The sequence below is a fragment of the Amblyomma maculatum genome, chromosome 5 (assembly GCF_055883805.1).
Source record: "Amblyomma maculatum isolate TAMU_Amacu chromosome 5, ASM5588380v1, whole genome shotgun sequence".
In the NCBI taxonomy this organism is placed as follows: Eukaryota; Metazoa; Arthropoda; class Arachnida; order Ixodida; family Ixodidae; genus Amblyomma; species Amblyomma maculatum.
In genome coordinates, this window is record NC_139348.1 from 44098522 (window position 1) to 44118526 (window position 20005).

Below are 20005 nucleotides of genomic sequence, written 5' to 3' on the forward strand. Positions count from 1 at the left end.
GCAACAACGCAGCCGGCCGCACTCGGCCGGCGCCGACGCTACTGCGCATGTCAGGCAGCCTGGACTCTGACGCGTAACGTTGCACGTGACTCGCCGAGCGTCTAGATAAGCAACGAGCAAACAGCCGCAGGGGGCTTTTTTCCCGCTGGACGGCCCGGGCAGCGGCGTTCGCCGGGAGCTCTAAGTGAGTGTGTGCGTTTTCGAAGCGTCGTGTTTTTGTCCGGTAGCGCAGGCGCTTTCCGGCCTCGCCACTTGCGGCTTGGCTCTTGTGTTTCCACCTGGTTGTGTGGCGTGTTATCGATGCTCGCTTCCTTGTACGGTGCTGTGCAGCAACTCGCAAGATTGTTTTCTTTCACCATGCGTTTCACCATGCCTTTCATCATAGAGTTTATTTTTGACTGCTCAAATTAAAGCGGTTTCTTTTGTTCACGCTGTTGCCGGTCGTTTGTCGCATGGGTGGCGGCTCACGAACCCCCCTGAGTGAGGGCCGAGGCCCACATTTGGCGCCCAACGGGATTTTTTCTGAGCTTTCAGGGAGTTGTTACCCGCCACTTTGAGCACGCACCCGTGCCGCGAGGACCGCCAATGCAAGAGAACCACCCCCGTCCGGAGCCAGCCCCAGTAACTTGCCGGATACAACTGCGTCAAGGAACGTAAGCTGTGGGCCAAACATTTCTCCTCGGAGTTCCATTTCTAATGCTTCTACGCTCAGGTAAACTTACTAATCGTAACGAGCCAACCAACCACACGACTGACAGAATGTCTGACAACGAGGAAAAAGGGGCGGCCGCGGCAGATATGACCGACGTTTTGAGCCGGATAACTACGCTGCTTGAGCGACAGCCACAAACTGAACCACCCACCTTCCGTTTGCAGCTCGCAGTGCCGACATATGAAGGGCACACGGACAAAAAATCTGTAGCAGACTTCCTACAAGAAATGCTTGATTGCCGTAACGCGGAAGCCCTACCAGACGACATTATTTTACAACGCGTTTTGCCAGTGGCCCTGAAGGCTCCGCCGCACGCTGGCGGCGTCGACAGACGTTTCAAAACTGGACTCATTTCGAGTAGTTGCTAAGGGCAGAGTTCCTTCCCCCCGACTATGCCGTCCGCATTAAAGATGAATTGTACACCCGCACACAGGCAGAGGAGGAGAGCCTTTTGGAATATATACGCTCATTTCAGGAACTGTATGAGCGTGCCGACCCCTCTGCACCAGAAACAGAGAAGGTCACACGAGCGATACGTCAAGCCCACCCATGCTTTCAGGCCTATTTGCGGGGGCGTAGCTTTTCGTCACTGGACGATCTCGCAAAAGCGGCTTCTGATATCCAGGCCGCCATGTTAGCCGAATTGTCCTATCGGCCTCCGCCCCCTCCAGAAACCGCCCTGGAGCCCTCATGCGCGTGGCCTGGTGCGCTCACTGCAAATGGGGGACCTCGTTTGCCTCCGCCCCTGGCTCGCTCGGTGGACCCGTTCAGCTACCAAGCTCTTGGATCACCGGGCCCCTTCCCACTCCGAGGCTGGAACCCGGGAGCACCCCCACGGCGTACCCAGGGCCGTCGCCGGTCTGCGGATCCAAGCACGCGGCAAGGTATGGATGACACAAACACTGACTTTCCGGTCTGTTTCCAGTGTGGTGGTCGAGGCCACTACAGAAGCCAGTGCCCAAGTCCCCGCGGCTCTCGTAAGCAGGGAAACGACGACGGCCGGCGGCGGTAAGCAGTTATGACCACTTGCCGGCCCGCAACCTACCGGTCCCGGGCGCCTCCTTGCAGCCGCCCAGCCTCCTTTCAGCCTGCCATGAAGCGCCGGTAGGCGTGCCATGTACACAACCTGCAGCACCTGCCGACTGCCCCGCGGTGTCAGATGCAAGTCGTCGTTCGCCCCCTCCTGCTGACAGAGTTGTAGGTGAAAGTCGCCGTTCGCCCCCTCCTGCTGACGGAGTTGTGGGTGCAAGTCGTCGTTCGCCAGCTCCTGCTGACGGAGTTGTGGGTGCAAGTCGTCGTTCGCCCCCTCCTGCTGACGGAGTTGTGGGTGCAAGTCGTCGTTCGCCCCCTCCTGCTGACGGAGTTGTGGGTGCAAGTCGTCGTTCGCCCCCTCCTGCTGACGGAGGTGTGGGTGCAAGTCGTCGTTCGCCCCCTCCTGCTGACGGAGGTGTGGGTGCAAGTCGTCGTTCGCCCCCTCCTGCTGACGGAGTTGTGGGTGCAAGTCGTCGTTCGCCCCCTCCTGCTGACGGAGTTCGGGGGGCCAAAACCACACCACGATGCAGGGTATTTTGGTCGTCGCACCATCCTGCTGCCACAAAATACAACCGTGAACGACCGCCGGTGAAGCAGAGACGAGAACCGCTAACCCGGCCCAGATCAACGTTGGAGCCTCCGGCATTACCCAAAAAGCTTCAGGAACAAACGGTGAGCGCTGTTCCGTCAACATCTCGTTGTAATGAGACCCACCTTGACAATATGCCGCTGGTTGCGGTGAATGTGGCCGGAATAGAAGTGCCTGCGCTTTTAGACACAGGCTCTACAGTTTCAGTTTTCGGCGATAGAGTTAAAAACGCCTGTGATGCGAAACACCTCCGGTTACGGAGTGTAAGCACCAACCTGCGTATGGCGTCTACTCACGTAGCATCTGCCACCTCGGCAGCCCGTTTAACAGTCACTATCAATGGGCGAAAGATTAGACAGCTCTTCCTACACCTTCCCGGCGTTTCCTGTCCAGTGATATCGGGCCGTAACTTCATAGCCAAGGCGGGAATCGTGATAGACCTTCGAAACCAAACTTACCAGTACGGCATGAATACTGCGGCATTTAAGTTCACAGCACAACCTGGTGCTTTGCATTCACAGTTACTGGCCACAAACAGTCATTCGGACACCGTCACTGGAAGTGGTATTCTCACGGTTTTGAAGTCTTTCAGGGGATCACCAGCCGAAAGGTGCAGAATCGAGAGGACACTGAGGCCCTTCGCAGCAATGTTCATGGAGGCCCCTGGGAAGGTCAACGTTCTGACTCACAGGATCGACACCAGCAGTGCTCGTCCGATCCGGTTCAACCCAAGGCCCTTGAGCGTCCACAAGCGAGCACTGTTGGATGGTGCCCTCAACGAAATGCTGGCCACTGGTGCGGTGAGACCCTCAAAAAGTCCTTGGGCATTCCCTGTTGTTCTCGCGCCTAAGAAAGACGGCACGGCACGGTTGTGCGTCGATTATCGGCGGCTGAACGCTGCAACAGTTCGAGACTCCTACCCCTTTCCATCTGTCGAATCGGTCATGTATTCACTTGGATCAACAAAGTTTTTTACTACTCTTGACTGTAGCAGAGGTTCTCTGCAGATCCCGATTGACCGTAATGACATTGAAAAAACTGCCTTTACTTGCCATCGAGGACTGTTCGAGTTTGTACGGCTACCCTTCGGTTTGTGTAATTCACCTGCCACTTTTCAGCGAGTAATGTATATTGTGCTCGGAGACGCTAAGATTAACTACGCTATGGCCTACATGGATGATGTAGTAGTGTTCTCGGAGAGTCTAGAAGAACACCTCAATCATCTAACCAACGTTCTTCAGCAAATGCAGAATTCAGGTATCACCATTAATCCCAGCAAGGTCCAGTTGGTGGCAAATAGAATCAACCTCCTTGGTTTCGTAGTGGAGCAAGGCACAGTCCGCCCAGATGAAGAAAAACTCCAGGCCATACTGAAGTTCCCACCGCCGACAGACGTCAAGAGCCTCCAGCGCCTTTTGGGCATGGTAGGATTCTACCGGCACTTCATTCCGAACTGCGCCGACCTAGCACGACCCCTCCATCAGCTACTTCGGAAAGGCGCCCGTTGGTCCTGGACGGACACTGAGGATGGATCATTCAGAGCGTTGTCCGTAGCGATCGCGGGTACGGCACGCCTACGGCTTCCCGACCTCAACCTGCCATTCACGGTGCAAACGGACGCAAGTGAGTACGGCATAGGTGCGGTATTGCTTCAGGAGCATCAAGGGAAGCTTTGCCCTTTGGCATTTGCGAGTCATACCCTTACTGGGCCAGATCGCAACTATAGCGTGACAGAGAAGGAATGTCTAGCGACAGTTTTCGCACTAAAGAAATTTGACATGTATTTGGATGGAGCCGAGTCCACCATTCAAACAGATCACCAGGCATTGTCATGGCTCTCAAAGTTGCAAAACCCAGCTGGCCGCCTGGCCCGCTGGGCTCTCGCCCTCCAAAATTACCATTACAGGGTGGAATACCGCAAGGGAACCTTCAATAAGGTAGCAGACGCCCTGTCCAGAGCTCCACTTCCCGGAGAAGGGGGGCAAACACCTGCAATCCTGGCTGTAGCAGCGCCCGCAGACGCCTGGGGAACATTAGTCTCTAGGCAACAGCTCCTGAACGCCCAGAACACTGATGACCAGTGCATCCAGATACGCCAGTGTCTGAGCAGGTCCAGCACAGTACCAGCCGGCAACTACGACAGCTACCTGGAAGCAGCTGACGGCCTACAATTGCGGTATATACCTACTGCTGATGCGGACGGCGGTGAGTCCCCCTTTCGGGTCGTTGTCCCTAGGAGCCTTCGCAAAGCCTTCCTCGAGTACTACCATGACACATGCCTCGCGGGTCATAGCGATAGTAGGAAAACGTATGACAAGTTGTGTCGTATCGTGACATGGCCTCAGATGAGAAAGGACGTCCTCAAGTATGTTCGCGCTTGTCACACTTGCCAGATCGCGAAGCCGAGGGGAGGGAAACCACCGGGCTTCATGCAACCCGTAGAGAGTCGATACCCATGGGAAATCGTGGCCTGTGACGTAATGGGTCCCTACCCCCGATCGGTGAGAGGGAATCGCTATTTGTTAGTGCTCACTGATCACTTCTCAAAATGGGTAGAACTATACGCACTGCGAAAGCTCGACTCTAAGCTAATTTGGGATAAGCTGCTGGAAACGTTCACCCGTTTTGGCTTCCCAGCGCAGCTTATAACTGACAATGCAAGTTATTTCACGAGCAGGACATTTACTGACACTTGTAAAGCTCTCGGAGTACAGCACAAAAAAAACGACACCCTACCCCCCTCAAGCGAACATTACAGAGCGGGTCAACAGAAACCTGAAGACAATGCTGGTGGCTTTCACAGAACGCCACAAGGACTGGGACGCTCGAATCCAGGAGATGGCCTTCGCCACAAGAACCACGGTGAACCGATCCACAGGTTTTACGCCAGCAGCTATTCTTCTTGGTAGCGAAATCCGGCTTCCTATCGAGCACGACGTTACTTCCAGCTCTGAATTACCACCATCCAATTACTCCAGGTTCACCCAGGATCTATCGAGCCGCCTTGCCGGGACCCTGAAGGAGGCCAGAGAAAACCTGGACATCGCCCGCATGGAGCAATGCAGTCAGTACAACAAGGGAAGGCGACACGGGGAAATCACTGCTGGCGACAAGGTCCTCCGCCGCACACACCCACTCAGCGATGCTGCAAAGGGGTTTGCAGCCTCCCTCGTGCCGCGATGGGAGGGCCCTTTCTTAGTAACAAAACGCGTCAGCAGCCTAGCCTACCTTCTCCGAAACATGCATGGTGGTCGGACAATTGGCCCCGTTAACATCAATGATCTAAGACCTTACTACGAGCGTCTAAACCACTAGTACCGGTGTCTTGGACTTTACAACACTTTCATCGTTGTCGCTGCACTCCGAATTGGAACGTCCATACGCAGACCTTCCTTGTTGTCCCCATCCTTTTCCGTTGCTCTACAGGATGCCACGTGATCACCGCAACGAAAGGAGCCTTCCCAGCTATGATGGCAGCTCCGCGGCCTACCGCAGCCGCAGTCATTGCAGGACGGTCCAGACTCCGTACAGTCGACCCGCCTATCTTGCTCCCCCACGGCGTCGGCAAGCAAGGGACGAGGTTCCCGGGCGCTGGCGGCACGTGGCAACTTGGTGCCACATCGGCAACGGCACGATGGCGTGCTTTGCATCGGCCTCCGCCTGGGAGACGCAGGTACGGCCGGAGAGAGGCAGTCTACCGGCACCACCGCCATTCACCGGCCATACCGTGGAGGAGCATCGCCGTAGAGACCCCATCCGGCCCCTCCCCGAGGAAGCCAACGTAGGCTGGTGCTCACTGTGCGATAGATGCATAATCTTTCAAGAGGCGCACTCCCTCAGCGCGCTACACCAGGAGCAGCAGCGGCTGCACGACACATTGCGCCAGGCTCTGCAGCCGGGTGCTCCAAATGACGCTAGGCGCCGCCGGCTCACAGAGTTCGCCGCAGCTCTAATCCACAGCCAAGGCCTGCCCCAAGCACCTGCAGTTCAAGACGCGGTGGCAGCTGACAACCTCTTGGACTTAGACGAAGTCTAATTTGTCGTGAACACCCATGCAGTGCCTTTTGAACCTCATGAACGTTACTCTGTCCATTATGAACAATATTACAGTTCTCTTTTTAACCCCAGGGAGGGGTACCGTCTTGTGAGGGGGGGAGTGTGGGGCCCTCGGCCCCTCTGTTTTGGAGCATATCAATGCAACAACGCAGCCGGCCGCACTCGGCCGGCGCCGACGCTACTGCGCATGTCAGGCAGCCTGGACTCTGACGCGTAACGTTGCACGGGACTCGCCGAGCGTCTAGATAAGCGACGAGCAAACAGCCGCAGGGGGCTTTTTTCCCGCTGGACGGCCCGGGCAGCGGCGTTCGCCGGGAGCTCTACGTGAGTGTGTGCGTTTTCGAAGAGTCGTGTTTTTGTCCGGCAGCGCAGGCGCTTTCCGGCCTCGCCACATGCTGCTTGGCTCTTGTGTTTCCACCTGGTTGTGTGACGTGTTATCGATGCTCGCTTCCTTGTACGGTGCTGTGCAGCAACTCGCAAGATTGTTTTCTTTCACCAGGCGTTTCACCATGCCTTTCATCATAGAGTTTATTTTTGACTGCTCAAATTAAACCGGTTTCTTTTGTTCACGTTTTTGCCGGTCGTTTGTTGCATGGGTGGCGGCTCACGAACCCCCCTGAGTGAGGGCCGAGGCCCACAAAAGTGACACATATGGTTTACATATTATTAGTTTCGGCGTGTATGCTTGGTTCAACCTTGATCTGAATTCTTTGCACTGAAGTCTTTTGCGGAAACCGGGGCGCGCCTAGGACAGGCGCTTATTTTTGATACATAGGGGCGTTCGCCTGCTTGAAACAATCTTTATTTTGGTTGGAATTATGTACCTTTATATTTCTTCCCATTTTCTAGGTTATAATTCGACTCGGGGCAGCATGAATGATTTCTTAATTGATATGGAGCTCTGCGGTTTACGACAAACCCGAGTAATACAATATTTCTTTAAAGCACTCCTGAACCCCCCTGAGTGAGGGCCGAGGCCCACAATAGTGACACATATGGTTTACATATTATTAGTTTCGGCGTGTATGCTTGGTTCAACCTTGATCTGAATTCTTTGCACTGAAGTCCTTTGTGGAAACCGGGCGTAGCATTGTTATGCATGTAATAGTAGATGCTTTGCTTTAGTCTGAAATTCATAGGAAATTTTGAGCATCTGGAAAGTACAGGAAGCATCTTTTTATTTTTTTTTTTCGGTGCGTGCAGGCTTTAATTTGTTGTGTGCCAATGAAGATGATCATTTTCCCTCATCTTGCTCCAATCGTCGGTCACTCATTATAAAAATTTTGTTGAGGTCTGTAAAACCAAGTGGAGCCCGTCACATCCGATGACAAAAACAATAGGCGGACTATAAATTTCCAGCTTTTATTACATACTGGAACAGGAAAAAATCCAGTGTTAAAAAAGTGGGTGACAAAAATACACCCGAAGTTGTTTTTTTTTTGAACCCGTTTAAACCGGTTTCGGTAGGACCGACCCGGTTCAAATCGTAACGGAATGTGTCTCCGGACCCGAACCCGAAAGACATGAACTCGAACCTGAAAAAAATTCGGTTCGACACCCTGTGTGGTGCACGGAGTCGCGTTTCGCGTACGCCGCAGTTTGACTTTCAGCCACGTGATTAGCGACGCACGGCCACGCGGTCTGCTCGCAGCCCGCTTCTTCGCGCGTGTGGTGCACGGAGCGGGTGCCGTTCAATTCTTCTGCAGCTACTTCACTTCTTCACGACACACACCTTTTCCCACACACCTGGCAAACTTCATTCCTACCGGTACATATCTCCACATATATACAACATTGCCTGACACAATGCCGCACAGCCTTCCAACACCCCCCCCCCCTACCCTTTTCCTACACCACCACCGCTCACCATATGACTCGCCTCGTGGGACCTCTCCCTTTACAATGGCCTATACACCATCGTGTAGTCTAGATCTGGCTGTGGTGTCCTTAAGGCCAGCAGACATCCACGGAGAAGTAGTGCGCTTTCGCTTTGTCTACTTAGGTTTAGCTGTGGTAAACCTTTCCTCCAGTTTTATTTTTCGATTAAAATTTAAAATACGTGCTTTCCTAAAGCAAGACACCTGTATGATGACGTGAAGTTGGTGATTCCAGATCAGACCGAATTTTTCACCTCCATCCATCCGCATAATACACTCTCACGTGGGCACATAAAATACTGGCTATTTTGGTGAAGCCTTTTAGCGTAGCCGCGCGGCTAGTAAGTCATAGCGGTCACGTGTGCTCATTTATCGTTAACCTTCACGACGCGGCGCAATTCTGATTCCTCAACATTGTGTGCCCCACCTTTCTCTTTTACCTCCATTGTCATTACCATCCTTTCTATGGCCCTCATGAACTCCCTATTCTGTACTTTCTCCTATTAAAATGTAAGGCCGCGGTGGCCCTTTAATGTTGCGGCGCGCGCGCCGCAGAAAACTGCAATGGAACGTTCTCCAAGCGACGAGAAAGCGACGCGACCGATTGCGTCATCTCGGCCACCGCGCCGCGCCTCCTCGCCCTCGTCGCCATGCGCGGAGTCAAGCGTGCATTCCCCCGCACGGTCCCGGCCCTCCTCCTCGCTTCTCACGGGAGGGCTGCGCGTGTTAACGATGTTCGAGAAAGTTCGAGGCGTCTCCAGAAGGCCAGGGGGGGAAGGCATAGCTTTGGCAGCGCTAAGCTGTTTTCCGTTCCTCCTCCGCGCCTAGAAGGTTCGGCGCTGGTTATTTAAGAGCGCGCCGCGCAGTTACTGACGGTTCTGTTTCTGATTCGATTCTGGCTCGGAGAAGACAGCGTAGCAGGAAGGCCCCGACTGAGAAGTCGTTAAAAGGAATGATGCGCTCGTTTTGCTGTTAGTTTTTAGCTCAGTCTCTTTTGTAAATTGTGCGCCTCTCTGTCTGGTGTGAATAAGTTTTCTGTACCCTGTGCTTCGTGCTCTTGTTATATAAAGTTAATGTTCGTTTTGTTACTACAAGTTCGTTGGCCTTCGTCTCAGTGTGTTTGCGTGTGAACTGCACGTCGCCCGCCGAATCGAGGAGCACCTAGCTTGGAGAGGTGCGGAAGATTTAAAGAAGAAGAAGAAGAAGAACCTGTGATTTTTACTGGCGCAGCCGACAGTACGATTCAGCAACTGCAGCGCTCCGCAAGCCCAGCCCGTTACTCGAGCCGTCGCAACGTTATCGGCGCTCACCGAAGTCTGCCGGCCGTTCAAGGTGGAAGAGCTTCGCCGCGTGCAAGGACCTAGGGACCCCAAGAGGAGACGGTCAGAGGCAGCGGCGAATAGGAGTGCCCACCAGAGAGGAGCGGCGCGGCAAGGAGGGAGCAACCGTTGCTGAGGTGCTGAGATCTCCCGGTCGTTCGGGGTAGGAGCTTCGTCGACGCGTGCAAGGACCCAGGGACCCCCAGCGGTGACGGTCAGAGGCAGCGACGATCGGAAGTGCCCCACAGCGAGGAGCGACGCGGCGAGAAAGGTGGAACCGTTGCTCAGGTGAGCGGGATTTCTTGCGTCCGTTGGTGTGCGTGGCTCAGGCATTAGGAACGGGAGGTGCGCGGTGTCGACGTGCGGTTAGTTAGGTTAGCAAACATGAACACCAGAAAGTCAGTGTTTTCCGGATGGACCAGAGTGTCCGTAAGAGTCCCCATAGCCTCACTGAGACGGAAGAATTGCGTAACAAAGACGAGTAGTAAGGAACTAGCGAAGCGTCGAGAGGCAGAGGCGAAAGCAGAGGCTGAATTAGAAATGAGAAAGATGGAGTTAGAATTGAGAAAGATGGAGGCAGAATTGAGAATGTACGAACTAGCAACTCAAAGAGTGATAGCGGAGGCAGAAGTTCGAAAGGTACGAGCAGAGGCCCAATTGTTAGAAAGAAGACGAATGCCTCGTAGTTTCCAAATCGAACCAAGTAAAGTACAAGAAACTAAAAAGAACCCTTCGAAAGAGTGACCCCCAACAGTACTTGTAGGGAGCGTGTCAGGTGACGAAGCGGCCTTGCCGGCTGTCACCCGTTAATAACTAGGGGGTATTATTAACGATGCGCCCTTAACGGTGCGCACACTCCCAGACAACCTTAGAGTGAGTGGGGGTAGCTGTTCCGGTAGCGAAGGAGATGCCCTCGACCTGCGTGGCAAGCTCAGCCGGAATTCAACTACCTAGTAGTGACAGAAGGCGGTGGCCGTTTGGTGCCCAGCTATCGCCGGTTCAAACCAGAGTAAGGATCGGAGTCAGAAGTAACAAACAAAACACAATTTATGTAGAGCAAGAGACGATACAAAGGGATACACAAGATCACTTGAAATACAACAGATGAGAGGTTCACAGAATACAAATGCTAAGCATGCAATTGCACAGGTATTATAACATAGAGGCTTTACAACAGATGAAACACGATAGAGTTACATAAACAAACACCAAATTGTTCACCGGGCACTGTTGCAGTCCGACGCCTCAAGAGTCACGATGTGGCCGCCATACGAGACGAGCGCCGCTTCCTTGCAGGTCCGTGGGCTTGCTAGCAGCGGGTGATCCCCGGGAGTCCAGCCGAAGCACAGGCGAACACGTCGCAAACACTGACGAACTGTCTGACTGTCTCAAAAGCGGCGCGGTCTCTTTAAATAGGGCGCGCCGCGTCTGTCTGTTAGCACGCACCAAAACTAGCGCGCACACACACTTCGCTTCGCTGGTTATAGCGCTCCCTCTTCCTCCCGTCGAGCCGCGCGTCGTCATTGGCTAGGTCCCATAGAAGATTCTGGAATTTTCTGGCGGATTCCAGTCCGATGAACCACCGTCCTTCCCGGGCAATGGGAAAGAGGGTGACGGCAACGCGTACAAAGCTACGCGCTCTCCCGCGCGGGGAAGGGGGTTTTTCTCTACATGCTTTCCACGCGACGCCGCGCGGGCCTCGCTCCGTGCCGGCTTGATGAAAATGTGCGCCGATTTCGTGACACTGCCCCTCCCTTAAAGAATATTGTCCCACAATATTCACAACAACCACGAACATCGCGCGCACATGCATGCGCTCACAATTGTGTGGGGCAAATGTTCACATCACACATATTGCACAAATTTAACAAACTGTAATAACACATTACAAAATTCATACATCAATGCCATGAAATTCACAAACATGACAACACACTGCCGTCGAATACACCTAGGAATCAACAACCTAAAAGTGCCCCACGCTTTATTATTATTTTTTTTCTTCAACGAGCTGTCCTCAAACTCAAGATCAACTTTCAGACAGTTATTTTAGTTCCCGCCTTCATTGGTCTCTTCTAGAGTCGACTTAAATAGTCGGCTCCCATATTTTCGTTACCTTTTATGTCATCATCAGCAGCCTGATTATACCCACTGCAGGGCGAAGGCCTCTCCCATATTTCTCCACTTAACCCGGTTCTGTGCTAGCTGCATCCACTTGACCCCTGCGAACTTCTTAATCTCATCCGCCCACCTAACTTTCTGCCTCCCCCTGCTACGCTTTCCTTCCCTTGGAATCCAGTTTGTTACCCTCAGCGACCATCGGTTATCCTCTCTTCGCACTACATGTCCTGCCCATGTCCATTTCTTCTATGTGTTCTTTTATGTGTTCTACCCTAAACTGATATTCTTGTAGAAGCAAGCTCCAACGTAACACCCGGCTGTTCAAGTGTTTTGCCTGCTGGAGGTACCGGAGTGGCTGGTGGTCGGTTTGTACTATGAAAGATGTTCCATAGAGGTACGTGTTAAACTTCTGAATTCCCCACACAAGTGCTAAGCACTCTTTCTCAATGGTACTGTATGCAACCTCTCTGGAGAGCAGCTTTCTGCTAGCATAAGCTATGGGGTGAAGTGTACCATTGTGAGGTTGCAGCAGAACCGCCCCAAGGCTTGTGTCGGACGCATCTGTGCGTAACACGAAGGGTTGTTCAAAGTCTGGAAGCCGCAGAATTTGGGCGGTTAGCTATGTGCCGTTTCAATTCTGTGAAAGCTATCTCGTGTTCTGGTGTCCACTTGACGAGGTTACTTTCCCTTTTCTTTGTGAGTTGCGTAAGTGGAGCACTGATTTCGGTGTAGTTTGGAATAAATTCCCGATAGTATCCGGTGAGCCCCACGAAAGAACGCACTTGCCGCTTTGTTTTTCAGGTTGGTGCTGCCTGAATCTTTTCTAGAGATTTCCCCAGTGGCGCTAGTTGTCCCCTTCCGATTCGGTGTCCTAAAAAGTCTATTTCATCTACTCCGAGTTCACACTTGCTTGGGCGAATTGTTAGTCCAGCGGCCTCATCCTCGTGAAAAGTTGTTCCAGTGTCATGAGGTGTTCTTCCCACGTTTTGCCGGCCACGAGGACGTCATCATAGTAATGATATACATCGGGAAGATCCTCTGTGATTCGTCGCATGAGTTTCGCGAAAACGGCTGGTGCGGTTTTGATACCAAAAGGCATGTAGCGAAACTGATAATTGCAGACGTGGTCGAGAACGCCGTTTTAGATTTCGAAGCTTCAGAGAGCGGGATCTGCCAGTATCCCTTCACGAAATCCACTTTGGAAAAGTACTTGGCTGTTCCGACGCTGGCGAATACCGAGTCTGCCCTCGGCATGGGTTCCGAATCGGCCACCAACACAGGGTTCAGCCGCCGGAAGTCTACCACGAACCTGTTTGTCTCGTCTGGTTTTCGTACGAGTAGTACGGGTGAGTTGTATGGTAACAAGGATTCCTCAATTATTCCCAGGGTCTTCATCTCTCGTACTTCCTTTTCCACGTTTTCACGCGTAGTGAAAGGTAGTGGATACTGCCGCACATGTATTGGGATGTCATTTGTAAGTTCTAGATGACATTCGATCCAGTCCGTTTTTCCTGGCACATTAGAGAAAATCGCGTGGTGTTTAGTCATCACCTCTACAATTTCAGTTTTCTGTACTACAGATAATTTGGGCCCAAGCCTTACATCTTCCAACCCTTCTGTTTTTTTAAATTCGGGAACTGGGATGCTCTGTTCTTCGTCCAGGTCAGACACTGCAATAGTTAGGCATTGAGGTTTTCCTGTCGGGTCTATACTCTTTCGTCGTATCGTTTTAACAAATTAGCATGAAATAGCTTGAGACCACTTGGCGTTTAGATAGTGTAGTCTACCTCGCTATTTCTGTCCATTACCTCGAAGGGCCCCTTCCACTGTAGGAGTAGTTTATTCTTATCGGTCGGGAGCAGCACAAGCACCTTGTCGCCCGGTCTGAACTGCCGGTCTTTAGCCCTTCGGTTGTACACCTTAGCATAGCGGGCACCTGCTTTTTCCAGCTCTTCATGTGCTAGACGGCACGTCTCTGCAAGTCGGTTCCGAAGGTCGAGTACGTGTTGGTACGTGGTTTTTACTTCCTCATCCAAATCTTCGTTAGTCTAAACTTCTTTGAGGATCGTCAGAGGACCTCTCACGTGACGGCCGTAGAGGAGTTCGAAAGGGGAAAATCCCAAGCTGGCTTGGGGCACCTCTCTGTATGCAAAGAGTAATGGAGCCAGGTAGCGGTCCCAATCGCTGGGCTTTTCCGCGCACATACGCTTCAACATCATCTTGAGTGTACCATTGAATCTTTCAACTAGGCCATTAGCCATAGGGTGGTACGGAGTTGTGTGCAGTTGGCGTAGCGATAGAAGTCTAGCTACTTCCTTCATGAGATCCGAGGTGAAGTTACTTCCCCGGTCGTGAAGTACTTGCCTAGGCACCCCGACCCTGGAGAATATCTCGACCAGCGCTTCCGCGAACCGCTCGGTCTCGACACTGAGGAGTGCGACAGCATCTGGATAGCGGGTGGCATAATCTATCAGAGTAAGAATATACCGATTTCCACTTTTGGATGGTGGTTAAATTGGTCCTACTACGTCTATCGCCACTCTCGAAAATGGAGTTTCAATTATAGGCGCCTTCCCGAGAGGGACACAGGGTACGCGACCCTTTGGAATCGTTCTCTGGCAGATGTCACATGAGGCGACGTATCGCTTAACGTCTGCACAGATACCAGGCCAGAAGAATTCCTCCAATATTCGAGATTTCGTTTTTTCACATCCGAGGTGACCGGCCATTATGGCGTCATGTGCCGTCTGTAGGACAGTGTTTCCGTGTTTCTCTGGTACTACCAGCTGTCGCAGTCGTCTCCCTGTCGCGTCGGTATAAAATCGATACAATAGCCCATTCTCCTTACGGAACTCTATGCTACTTTTCCCATCTCGACATTTAGATGTTTTGCCCATTTGCATGAAGCACGTTTTTAGTGTCTCGTCTTGCTCCTGTTCTTCTTTATAGCTTCTGTCTTCAGCCGCTTTAGTCACACCGGGAGTCTTCAGTGTGGGAAAGTTCCTTCCCTGAGTTTTGGCTTGTGCTCGTGTTACGGCAGCAACGCTATCTTCTGCCGTTTCGTCCTTCGGTTCAATTTTCGTCGTCGCCGACGGTTCCAATCCGCAGCTGACCGAATCTTCTGGGTCGTCCGCCGCTCTTGCTCCGGCAATGTTCCCCAAGATAAGATCGCACAGGGGGCGTTCTGCACATAGTGCCGTTACCTCTCCACTATAGTAGGGCGTCTGTACCTTCACTCGGGCTTTGGGCAGAACTCTAATCGTTCCATCGGCAAGATATACAGGCCTCTTCTTCCCAGTAAGCTGGTCGCTTCGAACTAATTCTTTTCTTATCATTGCCGTGCTACAGCCAGAATCTCGCAACACCGAGGTGGATCTTCCTCCTACTTTCCCTGTGACGACAGGCATCTACTGCGGTAAAACCTCAGCCCGTGGTCCCATGGCCGCGTTCACAACTGGTACCTTCTTGCCACTTTTTAGTTCCACGAAGCCGTCAGCATCCTCTTCTTCCAAGTGGTACTCCGATGGAGTGTCTACGCAGGCTATCTGGGGGGTGGACTTGTCAGGACATATGCTTGCTCTATGGCCCTTCCGTCCACAATTTGAACACCCCGTCGGGATATTATTTGTGAACCGGTCCCGGCAGTTAAATGCGTAATGTCCAACTTTGTTGCACAGGAAGCACTTCGGTGGTGGCTTTGAGCTTGTTCGGGTATTGCGGAAGTCGGGTTTCTCTGGGTTGTCAGCATTTATGTTTTTAATCTTGGTCAAATTCACTCCTCCTTGGGCGTCTAGAAATTGGTCCGCAAGTTCCATCATTTCTTCCAGGTTATCCGCTTTTCTTTCTTTTAAATAAAGCGACAGACCAGGGTGACAGCTGGCCAGGAATTGCTCCTTAATTAGGAGTTCGCGAAGTGCGCCATACTCTAGTTTAATTTTTGAGAGTTCAGTCCAGCGGTCGAAATAATGACTCAGTCGCGCAACATACTGTGTTGCCGTTTCACCGTCCATAGGTTTTCCAGTCCTGAACTTCTCACGAAACCCATCCGTCGTAAATCTAAACCTTTTAAGTAATGCAGCTTTCACTTTGTTATAGCTGCCTGCATCCTCAGGAGGAAGTCTTCCAAACACACCTAATGCTTCGCCGCTGAGGCAAGTGCTCAAGATGGTAGCACATTCACTGTCTTTCCAATTTGCATTTATGGCGATCCTTTCCAAACGCAAGAGGAACGCGTCGAGATCGTCTCTTCTCTCGTCGTATTTGGGAATCAATTTACTTGCGTCTATCCGCAAGCTGCTATGTCCTTCACTGGAGCTATGCACTTCAGCTAAACCGTTGTTGTTCCCTGAGTTTTGGAGCTGAAGTTTCATAGTCAGTAATTCCTTTTCTCGCTGAAATTCCTCTTCCCGCTCCTTTCGAGCCTTCTCTCTTCCTCGGCTTCCTTTCGAGCCCTCTCTCGTTCCTCCTCGGCTTCCTTTCGAGCCCTCTCTCGTTCCTCCTCGGCTTCCTTTCGAGCCCTCTCTCGTTCCTTTTCTTCTCTCTCTCTTTCTTCTTTTTCCCTCTCTTTTTCCTCTTTTTCTCTCTGGCTAACCCATTTGCGCAGTTCGGCACCGGACAACCCCAGCTGGGTGCCAGCCTCAATCAACTCTTTCAGATTCATCTCTGAAGCGCGAACTGTTTGGGCGTAGCCTTAAGTCTGCTTAGCGAACCTCGCCTAAACGCTTCCGCTCGACCCTACCTCTCGCTACCGCTCTGCTGCTACACTGTTTACGACCTCTTCGTAAACTCTTCCAACTCTTTCTCCGTCCTCTGAGCTTGAGTGCACCAAACGTCCTGTCGCGGACGCCAGAATAATTGTCACCCGTTAATAATTAGGGGGTATTATTAACGATGCGCCCTTAACGGTGCGCACACTCCCAGACACCCTTAGAGTGAGTGGGGGTAGCTGTTCCGGTAGCGAAGGAGATGCCCTCGACCTGCGTGGCAAGCTCAGCCGGAATTCAACTACCTAGTAGTGACAGCAGGGGGTGGCCGTTTGGTGCCCAGCTGTCGCCAGTTCAAACCAGAGTAAGGATCGGAGTCAGAAGTAACAAACAAAACACAATTTATGTAGAGTAAGAGACGATACAAAGGGATACACAAGATCACTTGAAATACAACAGACGAGAGGTTCACAGAATACAAATGCTAAGCATGCAATTGCACAGGTATTATAACATAGAGGCTTTACAACAGATGAAACACGATAGAGTTACATAAACAAACACCAAATTGTTCACCGGGCACTGTTGCAGTCCGACGCCTCAAGAGTCACGATGTGGCCGCCATACGAGACGAGCGCCGCTCCCTTGCAGGTCCGTGGGCTTGCTAGCAGCGGGTGATCCCCGGGAGTCCAGCCGAAGCACAGGCGAACACGTCGCAAACACTGACGAACTGTCTGACTGTCTCAAAAGCGGCGCGGTCTCTTTAAATAGGGCGCGCCGCGTCTGTCTGTTAGCACGCACCAAAACTAGCGCGCACACACACTTCGCTTCGCTGGTTATAGCGCTCCCTCTTCCTCCCGTCGAGCCGCGCGTCGTCATTGGCTAGGTCCCATAGAAGATTCTGGAATTTTCTGGCGGATTCCAGTCCGATGAACCACCGTCCTTCCCGGGCAATGGGAAAGAGGGTGACGGCAACGCGTACAAAGCTACGCGCTCTTCCGCGCGGGGAAGGGGGTTTTTCTCTACATGCTTTCCACGCGACGCCGCGCGGACCTCGCGCCGTGCCGGCTTGATGAAAATGTGCACCGATTTCGTGACACCGGCCGACACTGCCGCGAGCACTACGCCGGCGGAGACAACCTTCGCCGGAGCGAGCGATGCTGTCGGCGTGCGCGGCGCGTTGCCGACCAGCGAAGTAAACAACGCCAAAACATCGGCTGAAGTATTCCCAATAGAAGTGCCCGCGTGCGATCAAATTACCGAGGGCGTCAGCATCCCGTCAGGTGCACCGGAAGGCGTGTGGCAGCAGGAGACCGAACTCAAACTCGCTGTAGGCGAGGTAATCGAAGAGCGTAAAGTTGCGGCGTGTTTACAACCTGATCCTGACGCGTTAAGTTTAGCAAATGCGGCTGAAACAGCGGCACCGGGCGTGAGCGCTTATCAAGAACAGGGCGCCACAGTTGATTCAGTGACAGCGGGCGCGAGCGATGGGATCGGCGAGAATTGCGATCTTACGTTGACCGCTGCAGATGCTGTTTGTAGGGCAGAAGTGCCAGCAGCTGTCGCGAACATTGAAGTCAGCACCGCAACAGTCGCGGAATCGGCCACCGTTCGCACTCGTGAACCCGAGACGCTTAATAAAGCGATGAGTCCCCCATTCGAAGGCTAGTGTGTAGCATGCTGCATTTTTGCAGACCTACACAAGCCGCATGATGCCGCGCCCCTCCCTAGCTCTAAGGAGTGTCGAGATGAAACGAATTCTCCACTTGAGCCTGAGCAGCGTTGCGCCGGCGAACGTGGGCGGTCCTGCTCGCCTGTGCTTGAAAGTGTGTGCGCTCGCGAGCATGGAGTGACAAGCGAAGCGTGCGAAGAACACTTGCCGGACTTGACCACATATGATGCGTGTGGACCTCCAGGATCTGGGACCTATCGTGAACGCTTTGCATGCTGTGCAGTGACTGTGCGCGAGAGAAGCGCTTTTGAACTTCGTGCTTGTGAACTTTGTGCGCCAGGAACTGCGACTGGCTTTGAACATCAGGCATGCCGCGAAACGACTATGAACAGAAATTGTGCATGTAGTCCGTGTGCCAGCGGACGAAGGGCCGCGGCCTTTAGTGTGTATTCGGTTTGGCTGGGCAAAAAAGCCCAGCAATCCTCTTATGGTGGGGCGTGTAAGGCCGCGGTGGCCCTTTCTTTAATGTTTTGGCGCGCTCGCCGCAGAAAACTGCGATGGAACGTTCTTAAAGCTACAAGAAAGCGACGCGACCGATTGCGTCATCTCGGCCACCGCGCCGCGCCTCCTCGCCCTCGTCGCCATGCGCGGAGTCAAGCGTGCATTCCCCCGCACGGTCCCGGCCCTCCTCCTCGCTTCTCACGGGAGGGCTGCGCGTGTTAACCATGTTCGAGAAAGTTCGAGGCCTCTCCAGAAGGCCAGGGGGGGAAGGCATAGCTTTGGCAGCGCTAAGCTGTTTTCCGTTCCTCCTCCGCGCCTAGAAGGTTCGGCGCTGGCTATTAAGAGCGCGCCGCGCAGTTACTGACGGTTCTGTTTCTGATTCGATTCTCGCTCGGAGAAGACAGCGTAGCAGGCAGGCCCCGACTGAGAAGTCGTTAAAAGGATTGATGCGCTCGTTTTGCTGTTAGTTTTTAGCTCAGTCTCTTTTGTAAATTGTGCGCCTCTCTGTCTGGTGTGAATAAGTTTTCTGTACCCTGTGCTTCGTGCTCTTGTTATATAAAGTTAATGTTCGTTTTGTTACTACAAGTTCGTTGGCCTTCGTCTCAGTGTGTTTGCGTGTGAACTGCACGTCGCCCGCCGAATCGAGGAGCACCTAACTTGGAGAGGTGCGGAAGATTTAACGAAGAAGAAGAAGAACCTGTGATTTTTACTGGCACCATGTGTTTCTTGCTCTTTCCTTGCCCTCGAGTTTGCCCTTTGACACATTTCCTCCAATTAGCTCCTGCCTTCACGAGCTATTTCATGCTTCAGACGTATGTGCCACTGACTGGAATTAAATGTGTTAATCAAGACTCCCTACCAATCGTATGGTCCTTGTAACTTCCAACGGTATCGTTTCCTTTGAACAAAAGCGCAGTGCCTCATTCGGGGGTGCTTCGATGAATGACGAAAAACATTTACTGAAACTTTGAAGGTCTCTAATTATTGACTACATGAGATCAAGAAGCGCAGCACCACCGTCCTCGTTTAGGCGATACCGCGCGCGCGCCGTCTGCACTTATATTGTCAAGGTGCGGCATTAGTTCTGCGCGATCGGGTTCTCGCCCATCGTATACACCCGCTCCGGAGGAGGTGCAGAAAAAAGTGCAGCGTGGCGTACGTGCCGCTCGCCGGGAGCAGACGACGCTGCGCATCGTTCTGCAGAGCTTTGTAATGTCCGTCTCATTCAGAACACGGGCGGTTAGTCGCTAACCAATCCGCGATTGGCTGCGTACACAGTGTAGTTGAGCTGCATGCGGTTATTAACATTTTGTTGTGGTCATAAGCAGTACTAAATGTAGTTCTGGCCCCATATATATTGCAGTACTTGGTCACGAAATGGCACTTTCGCGCGTTCTATGTAGATTTTTCCTTTTGGTATCGC

At 52.6% G+C, this 20005-nt stretch overlaps 1 long non-coding RNA gene and 1 pseudogene across 1 annotated transcript; both read left to right on the plus strand.

The window, feature by feature from the left end:
• Nucleotides 1-498: 498 nt before the first annotated feature.
• Nucleotides 499-1724, plus strand: LOC146188204 (uncharacterized; annotated as a pseudogene).
• A 1221-nt stretch (nt 1725-2945) lies between these two features.
• On the plus strand, nt 2946-5811 carry LOC146188205 (uncharacterized). The gene is made up of 2 exons (XR_014707179.1): nt 2946-3133; nt 5760-5811. It is a non-coding gene; the product is annotated as an uncharacterized LOC146188205 (long non-coding RNA).
• The last annotated feature ends 14194 nt before the right edge of the window (nt 5812-20005 follow it).